Genomic DNA, 19,042 nt, shown 5'->3' with positions numbered 1-19,042 from the left:
CCATCCAAACATGACAACTGGAAAAATTGTAACTTTGACTAGACGGACCTTCGTCGGTAAAGTGATGTCTCTGCTTTTTAATACACTAAATTTGTCATAGCTTGCCTTCCAAGGAACAAGCATCTTTTTAATTTCATGGCACAGTCCACAGTGATTTTGGAGCCCAAGAAAATAAAATCTCACTGCTTCCACTTTTTCCCCTTTTAAGACAGGGGTACTTTCACTAATATTTCAGGATCTAATGGCAGTCCTTAAAATATGTTCAATTCCATTATTATTGAGATAAAGAAACAAAGCTATGTAAAAACTAGATGATCTCTAAAGTGGCCATATCGTACCTGTTATTAACGTTCAACCTCCCAACAGAGCAGCTAACCAGCATTCTAATAAGAAAGAGCATCAATTTCACACTATACTACGTTACTCTCAGCAATCACATCTTTAGGAACAAATATTGGCCTCTGATTACAAAAAGACTACAATCTCAAACGTTAACAAGCTTTTTGTTTTTTAAATCCAAGACTTCAGACTCTGTATTAAGAAACCTTGTGCTTTGCCAGTGAAAAATTGAGGTGTCCTTCATTAAGTTATTTAAGTATCTTACAAATTTCATTTGTAAAACAGGAAAATAATGGCAAGTACTCTACAGCATCCTTAAATGAGATTAAATGCATGTAAAGTGCTTAGTAAACTTGACACCATAATTTAAAATTTTAGTTCCTCTGTAGTCTAAAAGTGGTCCCTTCCTTGAAAATAAATTCACTGAAAGAATAAATGTGCTGAGCTCAAGTGGGAAGATTTGCATGACTAACCAGAAGTGAAAGGTACAAAAATAAAAACAAACAACTGATGAGCCCCTAAACTTGTACAAGGTTAACTCTCTTTGGGTCAGTAAGTAATCCCTGATAGCTCAGCTGGTAAAGAATCCACCTGCAATGCAGGAGACCCCGGTTTAATTCCTGGGCTGGGAAAATCTTCTGGCAAAGGGATAGGCTACTCACTCCAGTATTCTCAGGCTTCCCTGATGTCTCAGCTGGTAAAGAATCTGCCCGCAATGCAGGAGACCTGGATTCAATCTCTGGGTTGGGAAGATCCCCTGGAGAAGGAAAAGCCTACCCACTCCAGTATTCTGGCCTGGAGAATTCCATGGACTACATATATAGTTCATGGGGTTGCAAAGAGTCAGACACGACTGAGCAACTTTCACTTTCACCCAAAATAATGTTTATAACTCTTTCAGTTCAGTTCAGTCGCTCAGTCGTGTCCGACTCTTCACGACCCCATGAATTGCAGCACACCAGGCCTCCCTGTCCATCACCATCTCCCAGAATTCACTCAGACTCACGTCCATTGAGTCAGTGATGCCATCCAGCCATCTCATCCTCTGTCGTCCCCTTCTCCTCCTGCCCCCAATCCCTCCCAGCATCAGAGTCTTTTCCAATGAGTCAACTCTTCACATGAGGTGCCCAAAGTACTGAAGTTTCAGCTTCAGCATCATTCCCTCCAAAGAAATCCCAGGGCTGATCTCCTTCAGAATGGACTGGTTGGATCTCCTTGCAGTCCAAGGGACTCTCAAGAGTCTTCTCCAATACCACAGTTCAAAAGCATCAATTCTTCGGCACTCAGCCTTCTTCATAGTCCAACTCTCACATCCATACATGACCACAGGAAAAACCATAGCCTTGACTAGACGGACCTTTGTTGGCAAAGTAATGTCTCTGCTTTTGAGTATGCTATCTAGGTTGGACATAACTTTCCTTCCAAGGAGTAAGCACCTTCTAATTTCATGGCTGCAGTCACCATCTGCAGTGATTTTGGAGCCCAAGAAAATAAAGTCTGACACTGTTTCCACTGTTTCCCCAGCTATTTCCCATGAAGTGACGGGATCGGATGCCATGATCTTCGTTTTCTGAATGTTGAGCTTTAAGCCAACTTTTTCACTCTCCACTTTCACTTTCATCAAGAGGCTTTTTAGTTCCTCTTCAGTTTCTGCCATAAGGGTGGTGTCATCTGCATATCCGAGGTTATTGATATTTCTCCCAACAATTTTGATTCTAGCTTGTGTTTCTTCCAGTCCAGCGTTTCTCATGACGTACTCTGCATATAACTCTTTACTGCATTACAATTACAGGGTTTTTATCATTGGTAATATTTTTTAATGAAGGAGGCAATTTGTAACCCAGCATCATTGGTTCTAATGCTTCTTCTTGGCAGATGCTGCTTGTCCGGTGATTTTGTCCCAATCACTGAAGTGTCAGTTTGCAGCCCCCATCTTGGTCCTTTTGTGCCATTTTCCGCCCCTCCAGGGCTTGGAGGACCCAATGGGCCATGTTCCTGAAGCTTCCGCTGAAGTGGCTTGGCTGGGCATGATACCGTATCTGAGGGTCCCCCCTTGCCCTCAGATCTTGGTCACTAAGCCAACTCCACCTCCTCCCCAGAGGTACAGGTGCCATGCTGTGGAAGCAGCTCATGTATAGAAACCAGTTCTCATTGTAAGGAGCAACCTCTTTATGCTTGGTCAGTGTGATGATGTCCACCCATTCAAGAACTTTCAGCTTCCCAGACTTGTTAAGGAAGGCCACCAGAGCTCTGATAAAACACTGCTGGTTCACATATTTTACAGCAACTCCAGGCATCCTACGGCCTCTATGCTGCCAGCCAGGAGAAAGCCATCACTGATACTGTTATCTGGGAGGGAGGAAAAATCGTACAGCAGAGAAAAATACAAAGTACTACTCCCTAAATGTCTGACTCCAGTACTACCCGACTCAAAGGCATGGATTATATGCGTGACTCATAACCATTTTCCTAGAATATATATTTAATATCTGCTGACATATCATTTTTTCCTAATTACAGAAGCAATACTTGCCCCTGTTCTAAAATCCAAAATGCACAGTAAGGAAGACAATTAACAGCAATCAGGATCTGATCACCCAGAAATAACTACTGATAATATTCTTCATACATTTATATCCAGTTTATCTTGTTCTTACACATGTTCTCAAACACATACTCATATCAATTTTTAGCCTTGACGTTAAAATTAATGTATATCAGTTCAGTTCAGTCGCTCAGTTGTGTCCTACTCTTTGTGACCCCATGAACTGCAGCACGCAGTTCCTGTCCATCACCAACTCCCGGAGTTCACTCAAACTCACGTCCATCGAGTCGGTGATGCCATACAGCCATCTCATCCTCTGTCATCCCCTTTTCCTCCTGACCTCAATCTCTCCCAGCATCAGAGTCTTTTCCAATGAGTCAACTCTTTGCATGAGGTGGCCAAAGTACTGGAGTTTCAGCTTTAGCATCATTCCTTCCAAAGAACACCCAGGACTGATCTCCTTTAGAATGGACTGGTTGATCTCCTTGCTACCAATTCCTATAACTTAAGATTTGGAACTTGGAAATAGAAAGAATTTAGTTTGTAGATTTACTAGGACGTGTGCAAATTTGATCTATATCATTTAGATTTTTCTTCTATGTATTCAGATTCCTAAGATTCAAGATTTATAAAAGCTACATGCTTTATTGATTGATTTCTCTATGCCAGGTCTCTAGTTGTTGCATGTGGGATCAAGTTCCTTAACCAGGGATCGAACCTGGGCCCCCTGCATTGGAAGGCTGGAGTCTTAGTCTACTGGACCACCAACGAAGTCCCACAATATGCTTTTTAGAAAGAAATTCAAAGCAACTTCATCAATAGGTAAGTAGTTTTTATAGCTTTATAAAGCATAAACAATTTCAATTTTCAAGGATGAACCAAATTTAAAATGAAACATGTTATAATCCATTCTTAAAGTATTTTACTCATTTTGTGGGCAAAATATCAACTACCCAAAAGTAAAAATAGCCATCACATGTTCTTAAAACCAAATAGCAAAGTTTTCAAAAAGTCTATTTCAGAAAGTAATGAGCTTATAGTTTTATTTTTAAATGTCATACTTAATTATGTATTGGTCAACATCAAGGGAGATGTTGAGGTCTCCTCTCTCCCTTCACAGATCTTCATCTTCCTCACAAAACAGAATTCAAATCTTGACTATCAACTTCACCTTCAAGGAAATGGAGAACTTGTTATCAGTTCAACTGCTCAGTCGTGTCTGATTCTTTGCGATCCCATGGACTACAGCACGCCAGGCTTCTCTGTCTATCACCAACTCCCAGAGTTTGCTCAAACTCAGGTCCATCTAGTCGGTGATGCCATCCACTCATCTCATCCTCTGTTGTCCCCTTCTCCTCCTGCCTTCAATCTTTCCCAGCATCAGGGTCTTTTCCAATGAGTCAGTTCTTTGCATCAGGTGGCCAAAGTATTGGAATTTCAGCTTCAGCATCAGTCCTTCCAGTGAATATTCAGGACTGATTTCCTTTAGGATGGACTGGTTGGATCTCCTTGCAGTCCAAGAGACTCTCAAGAGTCTTCTCCAACACCACAGTTCAAAAGCATCAGTTCTTTGGCACTCAGCTTTCTCTATAGTCTAACTCTCACATCCATACATGACTACTGGAAAAACCATAGCTTTGACTAGACGGACCTTTGTCTGCAAAGTAATGTCTCTACTTTTTAATATGCTGTCTAGGTTGGTCATAGTTTTTTCTTTCTTGAAGCAACCATCCTTTAATTTCATGGCTGCAGTCACCACCTGTATTGATTTTGGAGTCCAAAATATTGCCAAAACCTTACCCAAAAAACTTGCTATAATTTATTATATTCAGAGATTTTGATTGGGCCACATTTTTGCTATCTACTGTGTTTTTCTCCTATTTTTTATTAGAAGGTATGGTCTTTTCATGCAACTATGGAGGTATGATCTACAGTTTGGTCCTAGCTAACTACTTCTTCAATGGGCTTGAGGGGAAAACTCTTTCTATTAACAGAAAGTGTATCTGCCTTGCTTAATTAGTTCCACATGCAGATGTCATTCTTGAGAGAGAATTCTTTCAAGAGAGTTTAAAGGAGTGATATAAGCAGAACTCAGGGATTGTGTTGTCTCTAAGAGAACTCTTTAGTATCTCCCTAATGGCATCCCCTTCTCAATATTTCTCACTTTATCATTTGTCCTTTTTTTTGAAGGTATAGTTGTTGTGAGATAGTATTAAGGTATTTGCATTTGGGAAAGAGTCATCCAGCCATTTGCAGATAAGATTCCTTAAACAGATACCTGTTTGCATTCAACAATATGATCACTAATGTTTCTCTGTACTAATAACAGCACTGTGCACATAGCAGGCACTCAAGTATTTTTTAATTAATGTTCACAAAACGCCCACCAGCATGTTTTCCATGCAAATTTAAAACAACTCAAAGCAATTCTAGCTCTATAGTATGATTACAATAATAGCTACCATTTATGGAACACACATTATAAACTAGGCACTTTTACATACCTTAATTGATACTTTACAATTTATATTAACTATAGCCCTGAAGGACAGGTTTTTGTTATCACCAATATACAAATGCTCAGAAATGCTAAGTATCTTATTCAAGTTCCAAAGTAAGCTGGTGAAGCCAGGATTCGAAAGTGTAGGTCTTATATAACTCCTAAGCCCGTGCTCCTTTTACTATTTGAGGCTGCCTCAGTAGAGAGTGGTACAAAAACTACTGAGAAATGTTTTTTTTCTTACCTTCTGGAGAAGAATTTTAAGACAGCCAGACTCCGCAAGTGGAATGACCTCAATTCGTCTATCTATGCATAGAATGACATTTAAAGTCAAACCTAAGAGATGAATCAGAATGACATACATGTGTTCACCAACCAGTCTATTCCAACAAAAGAAACTGGAAATTTCTGGAATTTACTTCCAGCAGCAGAGCAATTACAAATTTTTCCACAGTCAAGGCACAATAACTCAGAGAAGAGTTTTAAAAATTTGTATAAGTCATGCCAGAACTCAAAATGCATTAAAAAAATACAACCTTTTCTCTAATTAACTAACAACTTTCATTTCTTCTTTGAAGAATCTTATATTTAGACCAAAACAGAAGGTGTCTTTACTTCTCATCTCACAAACATCCCAAACAACAAAAAAAATTGTACATGTGGTTATCATTAGGAAATATTTCTTCGAGCTCTAAAGGTCCTCTAACCTTATTCTTTAGGACACTTGTCACTGCCTTGCAGATAACTTGGTATGTTATCCTTTCATGTGATGTTAAAAATCAAAAAAGCTGACTTCTTTTTCAGACTGGTGGAGCTAGTTTTCCAATGTCTGTGAAGAGGCGTGTGTATGTGTATATACTACACTCCCTATACTTGAGTCCCGGCTGCAAGCTATTTCCTGCTGGCTGAACTCATATTTCCAATGGCCTGAACTAAAAGAAACAAAGACCTTATTCATTATCCTTATTTCAGCAGCACTGGCTGTCCAAACCAATAGAACTCTCCCTAAAGCATGAATGATTAGAGGTAAGAAGGGAAAAAACATACTTCAAGTTACAAAGTTCTTTTGGTTTAGGACTCATAGTAATAAATAAATACATATACACATATTTGTTCAAATAATCTATAAAAACATACTCAGAATTCAATCCCTATGATTTCATTGCTAAACTCTCCAGCTTAAAACAAGATATCAATAAAATTACAAAATCACTGAAAAATTTTAATGATAATCTTAGTTAATAAAGCTCTCTATTAAAGTTATTTTTACTAGAAGATCTGTCTGAAAATACACAGTACTAGAAGTACTACATAAATACTATGTATTACATGACTGTCTACTATGACTCAAACTTCTTTTTTTCCCCAAACTTCATTCTTATCACTAGCTTAATTTACAACATGGTGTAGCAAAAAACTCTGCTTTAACACCACCACCACCACCACCAATAAGGTCCTTCCAGGTTACAAGATCAAAGATCAGGTGAGAGCTGTAGGGGAAAAGGGAAGAAAGGAGGGGGAAAAAGGAAAGAGGGGAGGGAAGAGCAGAAAGGAAGGAAAAAGAATACTTTATAGGTACCCAAAAGATAAAAACATGTAATTCTTACAAGCAGGAACTAGCAGCATTTCTTCACCAGAACACCAGGCCCAGGTCAAGAGTAGTGGCTTTGTGTATTTAAATTAACCCGGAGTATGACTAACATCAACTTCCCTGATCAGTTTTGCTAGATTCCCACTAATTCTATCTTGATGGTAGAAGGACAGAATATCATGCTCACTGGTAACATTTATGGGCTTCCCTGGTAGTTCAGTAGTAAAGAATTCACCTGCCAATGCAGGAGACACAGGTTTGATCCCTGCATGGGAAAGATTCTCTGGAGAAGGAAATGGCAACCCATTCCAGTATTTTTACCTGGAGAATCCAATGGACAGAGGACCCTGGCAGGTTACATACAGTCCACAGGATCACCAAGGGTCAGACATGACTTAGTGACTGAACAACAACACTTATAGGATAGATTGAGGAAGAATATAAATCAGATATCAAAACATTTTCTAAATGCTGAGCCAGGCTGTGAGAAAAAGAAATAAAGGACAGGGAAGAATAAGAGGCTGAAAAAAGCAATGTTACACCAAACCCACAGAAACAAAACTTAAATTTTGGACTTTTGAGCACCACATCATTTAGAAGCAATTTAGAAAATAGGGAATAGGAGAAAATTAACATCTAATAGTTGATGAATATTTGCTTATCTAAGCCAACCACTTACATCTATTACCACTATTACTCATCTTAACTCTGATAGAAATATTCAATTTCTCAGATAAACAGACCACATAATGCAAACTATATGCATTTTTAATTTTAATGTATGACTATACTCAAAGAGACAACTTTGGAGTGAGACTGAAATTCTACCTCTAGCACTTATGAGCCTGGAAACTGAACAATTAATAACTCTGAAAACAAATAAAGCCATTCTATTTACAGCAACAACAAGAAGAAGCAACAGTTAGAACTGGACATGGAACAACAGACTGGTTCCAAATAGAAAAGGAGTACGTCAAGGCTGTATATTGTCACCATTTAATCTATATGCAGAGTACATCATAAGAAATGCCAGGCTGGATGAAGCACAAGCTGGACTCAAGATTGCCGGGAGAAATATCAATAACCTCAGAGATGCAGATGACACCACCCTTATGGCCGAAAGCGAAGAGGAACTGAAGAACCTCTTGATGAAAGTGAAAAAGGAGAGTGAAAAAGTTGGCTTAAAACTCAACATTCAGAAAACTAAGATCATGGCATCCGGTCCCATCACTTCACGGCAAATAGATGGGGCAACAATGGAAACAGTGACGGACTTCATTTTCTTGGGCCCCAAAATCACTGCAGATGGTGACTGCAGCCATGAAATTAAAAGACGCTTCCTCCTTGCAAGAAAAGCTATGACCAACCTAGACAGCATATTAAAAAGGAAAGACATTACTTTACCAACAAAGATCCATCTAGTCAAAGCTACGGTTTTTCCAGTAGTCGTGTACAGATGTGAGAGTTGACCATAAAGAAAGCTGAGCACCGACGAATTGCTGCTTTTGAACTGTGGTGTTGGAGAAGACTCTTGAGAGTCCCTTGGACTGCAAGGAGATTCAACCAATCTACCCTTAAGGAAATCAGTCCTGAATATTCATTGGAAGGTCTGATGCTGAAGCTCCAACACTTTGGCCACCTGATGCAAAGAACTGACTCATTGGAAAAAACCCTGATGCTGGGAAAGACTGAAGGCAGCAGGAGAAGGGGACGACAGAAGATGAGATGGTTGGATGGCATCACCAACTTGATGGACACGAGTTTGAGCAGGCTCCAGGAGTTGGTGATGGACAGGAAAGCCTGGTATGCTGCAGTCCATGGGGTTGCAAAGAGTCGGACATGACTGAATGAACTGACTGAGAGCACAGTAAGGAGCAGAGACTCTCAAGCCAGATTCTCTGTGTCTGAATACTAGTTCTACACTTAACTGTGTGACCTTCGTCAAGCTAACATTTCTATGCCTCAGATTCTGCATCCAAAAAGGAGAGCATGATAGTACCTACTCTTAAAGAAGTGGCAGAAGAATTAAATGTTATTCTATGTAAAGATGCTAAAACTGTCTGATACAACATAAGAGCTACCTAAAAAGTTAGTTATTTGGTTGATGAAGATGAAAATGCTGATTAGAAGGAATGTATACCAAGTCCTATTTTCAGACCTTAGCAATGAAGTTTCTGCCTTTTCTATCAGACTATACTGGATGCTCCAATGAAAACTGGTTTCATCCAGTTTAACGTTGTTAAAATGCATACTCTAAGGACAGATAATCTCTTTTTAGCTGTGATCCTTAGAACCTGATGTCCAAAACCAATTAATTTTCCAATACACAGAGAGGGTCTGTGCTAACTTCTTTTCTTCTCACAACTAAAGTAATGGATGGTGTAACAGTAACAGAGCACATGAAGATTATCACATCTTGCCAGTGAAGGAGTGGTAAGTAGTCCTATACAAAACAGTGACTCAAATGTACTAACAGATTGTTTCATAAATTATCAGCAACAGCTGTTTATAATGGGATTTCTGATTCAGATGATTTCTTGATGTTCTCCCTATGAGTTTAAGAGATCAGTCTGTTTAAAAAAGAGGCTAGACTTCCCACTAAAATCTAGAAGAAGAAAAGGATGTCCACTCTCACCACTTCTATTTGACACAGTATTGGAAGTCCTAGCCACGGTATTCAGACAAGAAAAAGAAATAAAAGGTATCCAAATTGGAAGGTAAGAGGTAAAATTGGCATTTTATGCAGATGACATACTATACATAGAAAACCCTAAAGACTTCATACAAAAACTACAAGAATAAACTAATTCAGCAAGGTAGCAGAATACAAGATTAACATACAGAAATTGGCTGTATTTCGTTACATTAAAAATGAAATATCAGAAAGAAAAACTAAAAACATAATCCCTTTTACAATCAAATCAAAAAAATTAAATATCCAGGAACCAACCTGACCAAAGTGGTGAAAGACTTATATGCAAAACACTGATAAAAAAAAAATGAAGATGAGTCAAGAAATGGAAAGGCATCCCATACTCTGAGATTGGAAGAATACTGTTAAAATGGCAATACTATTCAAAGCAATCTATAGATTTAATGTGATCCCTATCAAATTGTCCATGACATTTTTCACAGAACTAGGACAAACAATACTAGAATTTATATGGCACTACAAATGACCCAAAATTGCCAAAGTAATCCTGAGGAAAAAGAACAAAGCTGGAGGCATAACCCTCCCAGACTTCAGACAATACAATAGTCAAAACAACATGATATTGGCACAAAAACAGACGTATAGATCAATGGAACTTAACAGAGACCCTGGAAATAAATTCACACACCTAAAATCAATCTTCAACAAGAGGCAAGAATATACAATGATGAAAAAATGGTCTCTTTGGCAAGTAGAGTTGGGAAAGCTAAACGGACATATGTAAATCAATGAAGATAGAACACTCCCTCATACCATATACAAGAATAAACTCATAATGGCTTAAGAATAAACTCAAAATGGCTTATGGAAAAGAACCTGAAAATATACATGAATACATATATACACACACATATATATTGATATATACATACACAAAGAGAATCACTTTGCTATACATCAGGAATTAACACACCACTTTAAATAATCTATATTTCAAAAACATGGTGGGCTGCCTATCCCTTCAAAATTTGCCATTTCAGATTGTTTTTCTCACCGAGTATCATTACCTTGCAGTCTTCCTGGAATTACGTTTGCACCAACCTAATATTTAAAGGTCAACTGCATAATGATAGAGAACAGACCAGTGGTTGCCAGGGTACAGGACTGGAGAAAGATGTGAATACAGAGAGATTGCACAAGAAAGTTTTTTGAAATGATGTAATTGTTCTGATTATTGGATTACACAAATCTGCAGAGATTAAAATCACAGAACTGTAAAAGAAACAAATAAAAAACCCAACTTTACTATGTGATAATTTTAAAAATAAAAACAAAAAAGGAAAAAAATGGAGCTGAAGCATATACATTTTCACACCAGTTATGAAAATAAAAAGTCATGCCATATCGCAGAACACTAAATTTTAGAAATACCTACAAATGAGAATTTGCAGCTTAAGAATCTAAAATTTCCACACTTATTTTAGATATAAATAAATACCTTTCTGTTAAGAATTGTGATAAAAGTTTAGAGGAAAGTAATAGCCTGCCAAAGCACACAAAATTTGTGGAATTCAGCATTCTAAGATCTTTGCATGTTAACAGCAATGTGTCACTGCCAACGTTATTTAAGCAGAAGATAACGAAATATCTGAGGGATGAAAGGAATGTGCCAATCCTCTTTCCCTCATGGAATTCTCAAAGTCAGTGTAACTAACACCTGGTACAACGACTTGAATGCAAGCTCAGAGCTAACATTCCTAGGGAGGGACTCACAAACAAACCTAGACCATTCCTAAAGATCTACAATACAATCCTCTGTAATCCAAGGAGTCAGCTGTTTCACTGAGACTAGGGAAGCATGCAACAACTGCTTACATACATTCACATACACACACACACACACATCTCTGCATGGAATGTATATGATGTCTGTGCCCACGTAAACAAAATAATTCAATCCACAGGAGATTCTAAAATGCCTAACTCTCAGTATTAATTCATCAATGTATTAATTATTCAAATATTTATCAAACATCCACTTTGTACCAAGCACAATAAAAAGCACCTGAGATATATCTGTAAACTGGAAAAATGAAATCTGGGCCTCATCTATTACCTCCAGTTTAAAGACATACAAGTCATTTTTCTATCAACCATCTGAAGTAAAGTGAATGAGGATGAAGGCATTAAAAATAAAGGAATTAACGACAGCAAACTGTGATATCACATGATGGAAACTGAAAAAGAAATTAGTGTGACCCCAGGGTTTCCACTTGTTCTTTGTGCGGAGGAGGGTATATATGCATGAAATGAAGTGCTAAGAAAACTCAAGCAGGAAAGGTAAGCAAGGACCAAATCTTGGAGAACACTGAATGCCATACCAAGAATTGCAGATTTATCTTGTTGGCAATTAGAAGCCATTAATAGCAGTAACAATTTCAAGAATTTTTCTTCCAGACAAATAATTTCATTCATTTATTTTTTGGCTGTGCTGGGTCTTTGCTGCTGCACAGGCTTTTCTCTAGTTGTGGCAAGCGGGGGCTTCTCACTGCAGTGGTTTCTCTTGTTGCTGAGCACAGGCTCTAGGCATGCAGGCTTCAGTAGTTGCAGCTCCCAGGCTTCAGAGCACTGGCTCAATAGTTGTAGCACACGGGCTTAGCTGCTCTGTGGCACGTGGGATCTTCCCAGATGAGGGATCAAACCTGTGTCTACTTCATTGGCACGTGGATTCTCAACCACTGAACCAACAGAGAAGCCCCCAAATATGTATTCTGAATATTCTGAATTATGGAGGAAGGAACAGTTAAACCAAGGAAATAGATAATATACACTAAGTCACTGAACAAACAGCTAAATAGTGTTTCTCTAGCTTCAACAAGACATATTCATTTATTAACTCTTTTTCCCAAGGGATTCAAAAAACCATCCTTTACTATTTACTCACTGGAAAAACCCTGATGCTGGGAAAGATTGAGGGCAAGAGGTGAAGGGGGTGACGGGGAATGAGATGGTTGAATGGCATCACTGACTCAATGGACGTGAGTTTGAGCAAACTCAGAGAGATAGTGAAGGACAGGGAAGCTTGGCATGCTGCAGTTCATGGGGTCACAGTCAGACATGACTTGGTGACTGAACAACAAAAAAATTTACAAGTAGTAAATAGTAAAATCCTTTTTAACACACATTGTTGGGCTTCCCAGGTGGCACCACTGTAAAGAACCTGCCTGCAATGCAAGAGACTTAAGAGACACAGGTTTGATCCCTGGGACAGGAAGATCCCCATGAGGAGGGCATGGCAACCCACTCCAGTATTCATGTCTGGAGCATCCCATGGTCACAGGAGCCTGGCGGGCTACAGTCCACAGGATCACAGAGAGTCGTACATGACTGAAGCAACGTAGCATGCATGCAAGCAGGCTAGCATTCATACCGTTATAAAAATTAAAGACTGAGGACTGATGTTAACTGAAAAACTGCCCTTATTCTAACATTCAAATTACATATAAATGAAAATGATCAATGTACTCCCTAGATAAAAATATTTTAATTCTCTGTGGCTCAACATCATTTCTTTCAGGCTCTATTTCCACAACCTTAGTTTAGGCTACCTTCATTCTTCACCTAGGTTTTTGCCATGGTCTAAGTGAAGTCAAGTGATGTCACTCAGTCGTGTCTGACTCTTTGCAACCCCATGGACTGTAGCCTACCAGGATCCTCAGTCCTTGGGATTTTCCAGGCAAGAGTACTGGAGTGGGTTGCCATTTCCTTCTCCAGGGGATCTTCCCGACCCAGGGATTGAACCCAGGTCTCCCACATTGTAGGCAGACACTTTACCGTCTGAGCTACCATCTAACATCTATCTAAAATGCACAAATAGACAAAGATGATTTTTTTCTTCTAGAGCACAGGAAAATCTGATCACATAACCGCTCTGCTTAAAACCTTCCAATGATTTCCCCACATTGCATTCAAGTTAAAGTCTAATCTCCCTCACATGGCATAAAAGGCTCTTCTGTGGGGACCTGGGCCTTATTCTATTACCCATTCTCTTTTTGGTAAACAGCCAGCCTCTCATCTTATGCTTGTGACATACCCAACTCTCTAATTCCCCAAACCCTCTTTGATTTTGTCGAATATTATTCCCTTACCCACTAATACTGTGGCCCACTGCCTCTACCCAGATTTTGCCTGGCTAACTTCTACAGGTTCCAATCTCAATTTAGGTATCTCAGAAATTCTAGTAAATAAAACCCACAGATATGAAAGAAAGTATCTCATTAAAAGATGCACAAAATAGGGCTTCCCTGGTGGCTCAGTGGAAAAGAATCCGCCTGCCAACACAGGAGACACAGATTCGATCAATGGTTTGGGAGGACCCCACGTGCCATGGAGCAACTATGTCTGCGTGCCACAACTATTAAGCCTGTGCTCTACAGCCTGGGAGCTGCAATTACTGAAGCCTGTGCGCTCTAGAGCCCATGCTCTGCAACGAGAGAAGCCACCGCAATGAAAAGTACACGTACCACAACTAGAGTAGCCCCTACTCCCCGCTTCTAGAGAAAAGCCCGTGTGGCAACAAAGACCCAGCACAGCCAAAAATACATAAAGTTATCTTTTTTAATGCACAAAACAGGCTGGACTGTTAGTCTCAATTTTTCAGTTCCTCCCTGTTACAAAAATATACATCCAAATCTTTGGCCCAAAGACTCGGCAGTTATCTACCACTGGAATGTTGTTGCTGTTCAGTCACTCAGTTGTGTCCGACTCTTTTACCCCATGGACTGCAGCACGCCAGGCTTACCTGTCCTCCACCATCTCCCAGAGCTTGCTCAAACTCACGTCCACTGAGTAGGTGATGCCATCCAACCATCGCACCCTCTGTCGTCCCCTTTTCCTCCCGCCTTCAATCTTTCCCAGCATCAGGGATTTTCCCAATGAGTCAGCTCTTCGCATCAGGTGGCCAAAGTATTGGAGCTTCAGTCTCAGCATCAGTCCTTCCAATGAATAGGACTGACTTCCTTTAGGATTGACTGGTTTGATCTCCTTGCAATCCAAAGGACTCTCAAGAGTCTTCTCCAATACCACAGTTGAAAAGCATCAATTCTTCGGCACTCAGCTTTCTTTATGGTCCAACTCTCACATCCATATATGACTACTGAAAAAACCACACCTTTGAATATATGGACCTTTATCGGCAAAGTAATGTCTCTGCTTTTAAATATGCTGTCTAGGTTTGTCACAGCTTTTCTTCCACTAGAATAGAGAGAGAATATTTCCCTGCCCCACTGAGGTTGGGCTTGCTTGGTCATATGACTTTCTTGGCCCAACCGTGTGGGCAGGATGCCAATTATGAATTAAGAGCCTTAACAGCCTTCATGTGTGCTTCTCATCCCTCTGGTGTTCTCACTATCCTCAAGAGAAGACTGAGACATGCAGAGCAGACCTAGGAGTTTGGAGCCAAACCCAGCTGAACCTAGTAAAACTCAGCTGAGATCAACCAAAGCCCAGCTAGCTCAGAGACTCATGAGAGAAAAAGAAATGCTGTTTTAAATCACTGAAAATTTCAGATTATTTGCTACACAGCATTTTTGCAGCAATAGCTGATATAATGTATTTCTAATAAAATCTTACTTTTAAATATCAAAAATGTATATTGTTTTGATTATGTACTAACAGGCTTCCCCCATGGTTCAGAGGCAAAGAATCTGCCTGCAATGCAGGAGACCTGGGTTCGATCCCTGGGTCAGGAAGATCCGCTGGAGAAGAGAATGGCAACCCACTCCAATATTCTTGCCTGGAAAATTCCACGGACAAAGGAGCCTGACAAGCTACTGTCCATGAGGTCGCAAAGAGTTGGACATGACTGAGCAACTAACACACTTATGTACTAACAGGTTAGAATCCTAAATCAAGCATACAATTTTTTAAACACAGAGAAACTAAAAGACATTCAATTTCAATTTATATACCTATCTTAGATGCAGAGAACTATGATATGATTTTGGACGGTCAATAAAATGCCACATTAGGATAAAATTCAATGAGGGAAGTAGGACAGAAACACAAATCCAGAGAAAACAAGAATAACAAACACCTTTCAGCAGTTAGATGGTAATGGTAAGCAATAAATCACTGTGATATTTAGATTCTTACTTTTTTTTTAATAATGTTTTATTTTAAAATATTATTTATAACACATCAAAAATCATATAATCAGCAACTATTTAAACTTGGGATGAAAACTTTTTTAGATGTCACCCAAAATATGTGCAAGAGAGTACACATCTATTTTCTTTTCTTTTGGGGTACAGTTCTATTAATTTAATACATGATTAGATTCATGTGACCAACACCTGTTTGTATTAGATACATACGTCTCCCTCATACTATTCTTTTACAGTTACATTCTCTAACCTAGATTCTCCAAAAGTCCTTATAGGAAACATGTGAACAAAAAAGTATGAAAACGCTGCTATATGAGAGTAACTAGCATGACTTATTCATCCAGTAAAATTTGGCTTCAAGTTTTCAGCCAAATTCTAGTTCATTTAGTAATATTAACCACGCCAAAAATATCCAATAAGTAACGGTAAGAACATTCATAAGAGACATTTATAAGGGAAGTCAGGAAAAGGATGTCAAGGACTACTTCATGACTTTGCTTAGAATAAGACCTGGCTAAGGAGCTACCTTCTCTTGAAGTGCAGCATATACTAACTTTTAATTCAGTCTTTGTTTGCTCTTCGAAAATGCTGATAACATTATTATTTTTAAGGTGAGTTGATTGCTTTTTGCTTTGTCATGAATTGTTTTAAGCTTTTGCTCTATGATTACTTTTAGTGAAGAGAAAGGTATTTATGTGTGGTCTGTGTTGTGATTTCCCCCACTGTGGGGAAGTTTCTTAGCATCAATAAGGAACATTTGTGACCAAGAGTCGTTAGTTGGGTGACTTTACTGTTCTTTTTTTTGGGTACATAAAAACTCATTCTGTGAAGTTTGACAGAGTTCCTTATTGAATTTTATGTGCATTTCTTTGTATGTAGGTGTAGTACTATTAAGTACATGCAGTTTATTTCCTAACAGTGTAAAATGAACCTATTCTAACCAGATTTCTAGCTTAGATGTCAAGTTCCTTGAGCAGTCTCTTTCATCTTTGTATACCCCTTAGTATCTTGCCAATGGTAAAACCTGCTGTAAGTGGGTCCAAAATGTGTGTTATGAAGAGGTTAGTAGAATTATCAATGAGCTTCTGCGCACATTGCCAGTCAGCAGTTATATCACAATTATAGTCCCTTGAACAGAATAATACAAAAATTTGAGTGAATGAGGATTTCTGTATGTATTAATCAATGCTAACAGATTACTGAAGTTTCCACTCTGCACTTAATTCTTTGTTCTCAAATACAACTATGTTGGGGATTTGTATTGTGTATTTTTTTTTTAAAGAGGTACTATTTAATGTTTGGTCTTAATGAATAAAATAATTAATTACCAGATTTTTCTATAGAGTTAGAATGAAATTAGTGTTCTTAAGTGATTCAACAGGAACTACTTTATTTTCTATATTTGACTTTTCCCTGCTTATATTTTTCATAATTGTTTAAAGTCCCTTGGTTTTGGCTTTTGATCCTTCTCCTGAGATGCTTGGTGTTTTGAGAGACTGGTTGGATTCCATATGTGTGCAAAAGGGTTTATTCTCATTTGTATTATACTTTGATTTTCATCTGAAATCGCTGTTTTGAAGTGATATTTATCTAAGTCTCAATTTTCTGAAAAACTAAGGCAAGCAGAAAATAGAAAATTTCCTAACTCAGAGGTATTTTAATACTCAGTATAAGCAAGCAAACCTGTTTAAAGATAAGAACAATTTCCAGATTACGTTGATCTGTGTCATGCACTGTCACTACGTGGAAAAACTTGTCTCAACTGTAGTGAACCCTGAGTCAGTATATTAACCAACTCAGTTTTGACTGCTTGATTATTTGGTCCCCAGAGACATTCCCTTATGCCTTCCCTGACTTCCCTTATGAATGTCTCCTCCTTTCCCAAGGACTTTACCCCTCACAATACTTCTACTATTTTCTGTATGCACACATACATGAATGCACATAGACTGTGCCAGGTCAATCTCTTTCTATCTGAAGGACTGCAGTGCTTTTATCTTTGATTGGAGAGTGGTATTAGGGGAAGAGAATGGCCTCCATTTATTTTCACTAAACAACAACTTCAGGGTGTTTACTCCCCCAGGCCTCCCTGGTGGTTCAGAGGTTAAAGCACCTGCCTGCAATGTGGGAGACCAAGGCTCGATCCCTGGGGTCGGGAAGATCCCCTGGAGAAGGAAATGGAAACCCACTCCAGTACTCTTGCCTGGAGAATCCCATGGACAGAGGAGCCTGGTAGGCTACAGTCCATGGGGTCGCAAAGAGTCGGCACACGACTGAGCGACTACACTTTCACTTTTTCACTCCCCCAGGCAAAGCCTCTAGAAAAATTAGAATTTAAAGATGATATAATAAGTAACTTCTATTAAGATGCTAATGCACAAATAATGGCAATGAATCCCACCACCTCCCTAAATAGTGATATCTGCATCTTAATAGGTTACGCAGTTAAAAATGAAAGAAATAACCCAAAGAATTTTAGCCATAGACAGAAAAAGACTGCTGGTGTTCCTAAAATCATGTCATAAAGCCTTTTCACCTATCCCTATTAAAAAATATTCAGTACACACGGACTAGCTCTGTTTTAACTCTGGCCAAAAAGCAAGCAAATCTCTTCTAAAAATATTGAGTTAAAGGCTCAGACAAATGTCTACTCAGAATATTATGGAGAACTGTACACTGTAAAATAAGTATATAACAAGTCCAATCTGGACATTTAGCAACTAGTATTAAAAATTACAAATAACTAAAAAAAATTATAAATTATAAATAAAAACTTTAGTTAAAAAACTTCAACACGCATTCTTTCAAAACCATCAAGAAAGTTTGACGCATATCTAGAAAGCAGCTGATATAATCAAATTAGACCAGATCAGTCGCTCAGTGGTGTCCGACTCTTTGCGACCCCATGAATCGCAGCACGCCAAGCCTCCCTGTCCATCATCAACTCCCGGAGTTCACTCAGACTCATGTCCATCGAGTCAGTGATGCCATCCAGCCATCTCATCCTCTGTCGTCCCCTTCTCCTCTTGCCCCCAATCCCTCCCAGCATCAGAGTCTTTTCCAGTGAGTCAACTCTTCGCATGAGGGGGCCGAAGTACTGGAGTTTCAGCTTTAGCATCATTCCTTCCAAAGAACACCCACAGCTGATCTCCTTCAGAATGGACTGGTTGGATCTCCTTGCAGTCCAAGGGACTCTCAGGCGTCTTCTCCAACACCACAGTTCAAAAGCACCAATTCTTCGGCGCTCAGC

General features: G+C 39.0%; 1 protein-coding gene and 1 pseudogene across 1 annotated transcript in view; both read right to left on the bottom strand.

Moving 5' to 3' along the window:
• The window catches only part of ABL2 (ABL proto-oncogene 2, non-receptor tyrosine kinase), a 106,276-nt gene that overhangs the window by 38,834 nt on the left and 48,400 nt on the right, over positions 1-19,042 (bottom strand).
• LOC102266015 (small ribosomal subunit protein eS19 pseudogene) lies at positions 2,195-4,025 on the bottom strand (annotated as a pseudogene).

Source organism: Bos mutus, chromosome 16, assembly GCF_027580195.1.
Source record: "Bos mutus isolate GX-2022 chromosome 16, NWIPB_WYAK_1.1, whole genome shotgun sequence".
Taxonomy (NCBI): Eukaryota; Metazoa; Chordata; class Mammalia; order Artiodactyla; family Bovidae; genus Bos; species Bos mutus.
This window is presented reverse-complemented; position numbering and strand designations above follow the sequence as displayed.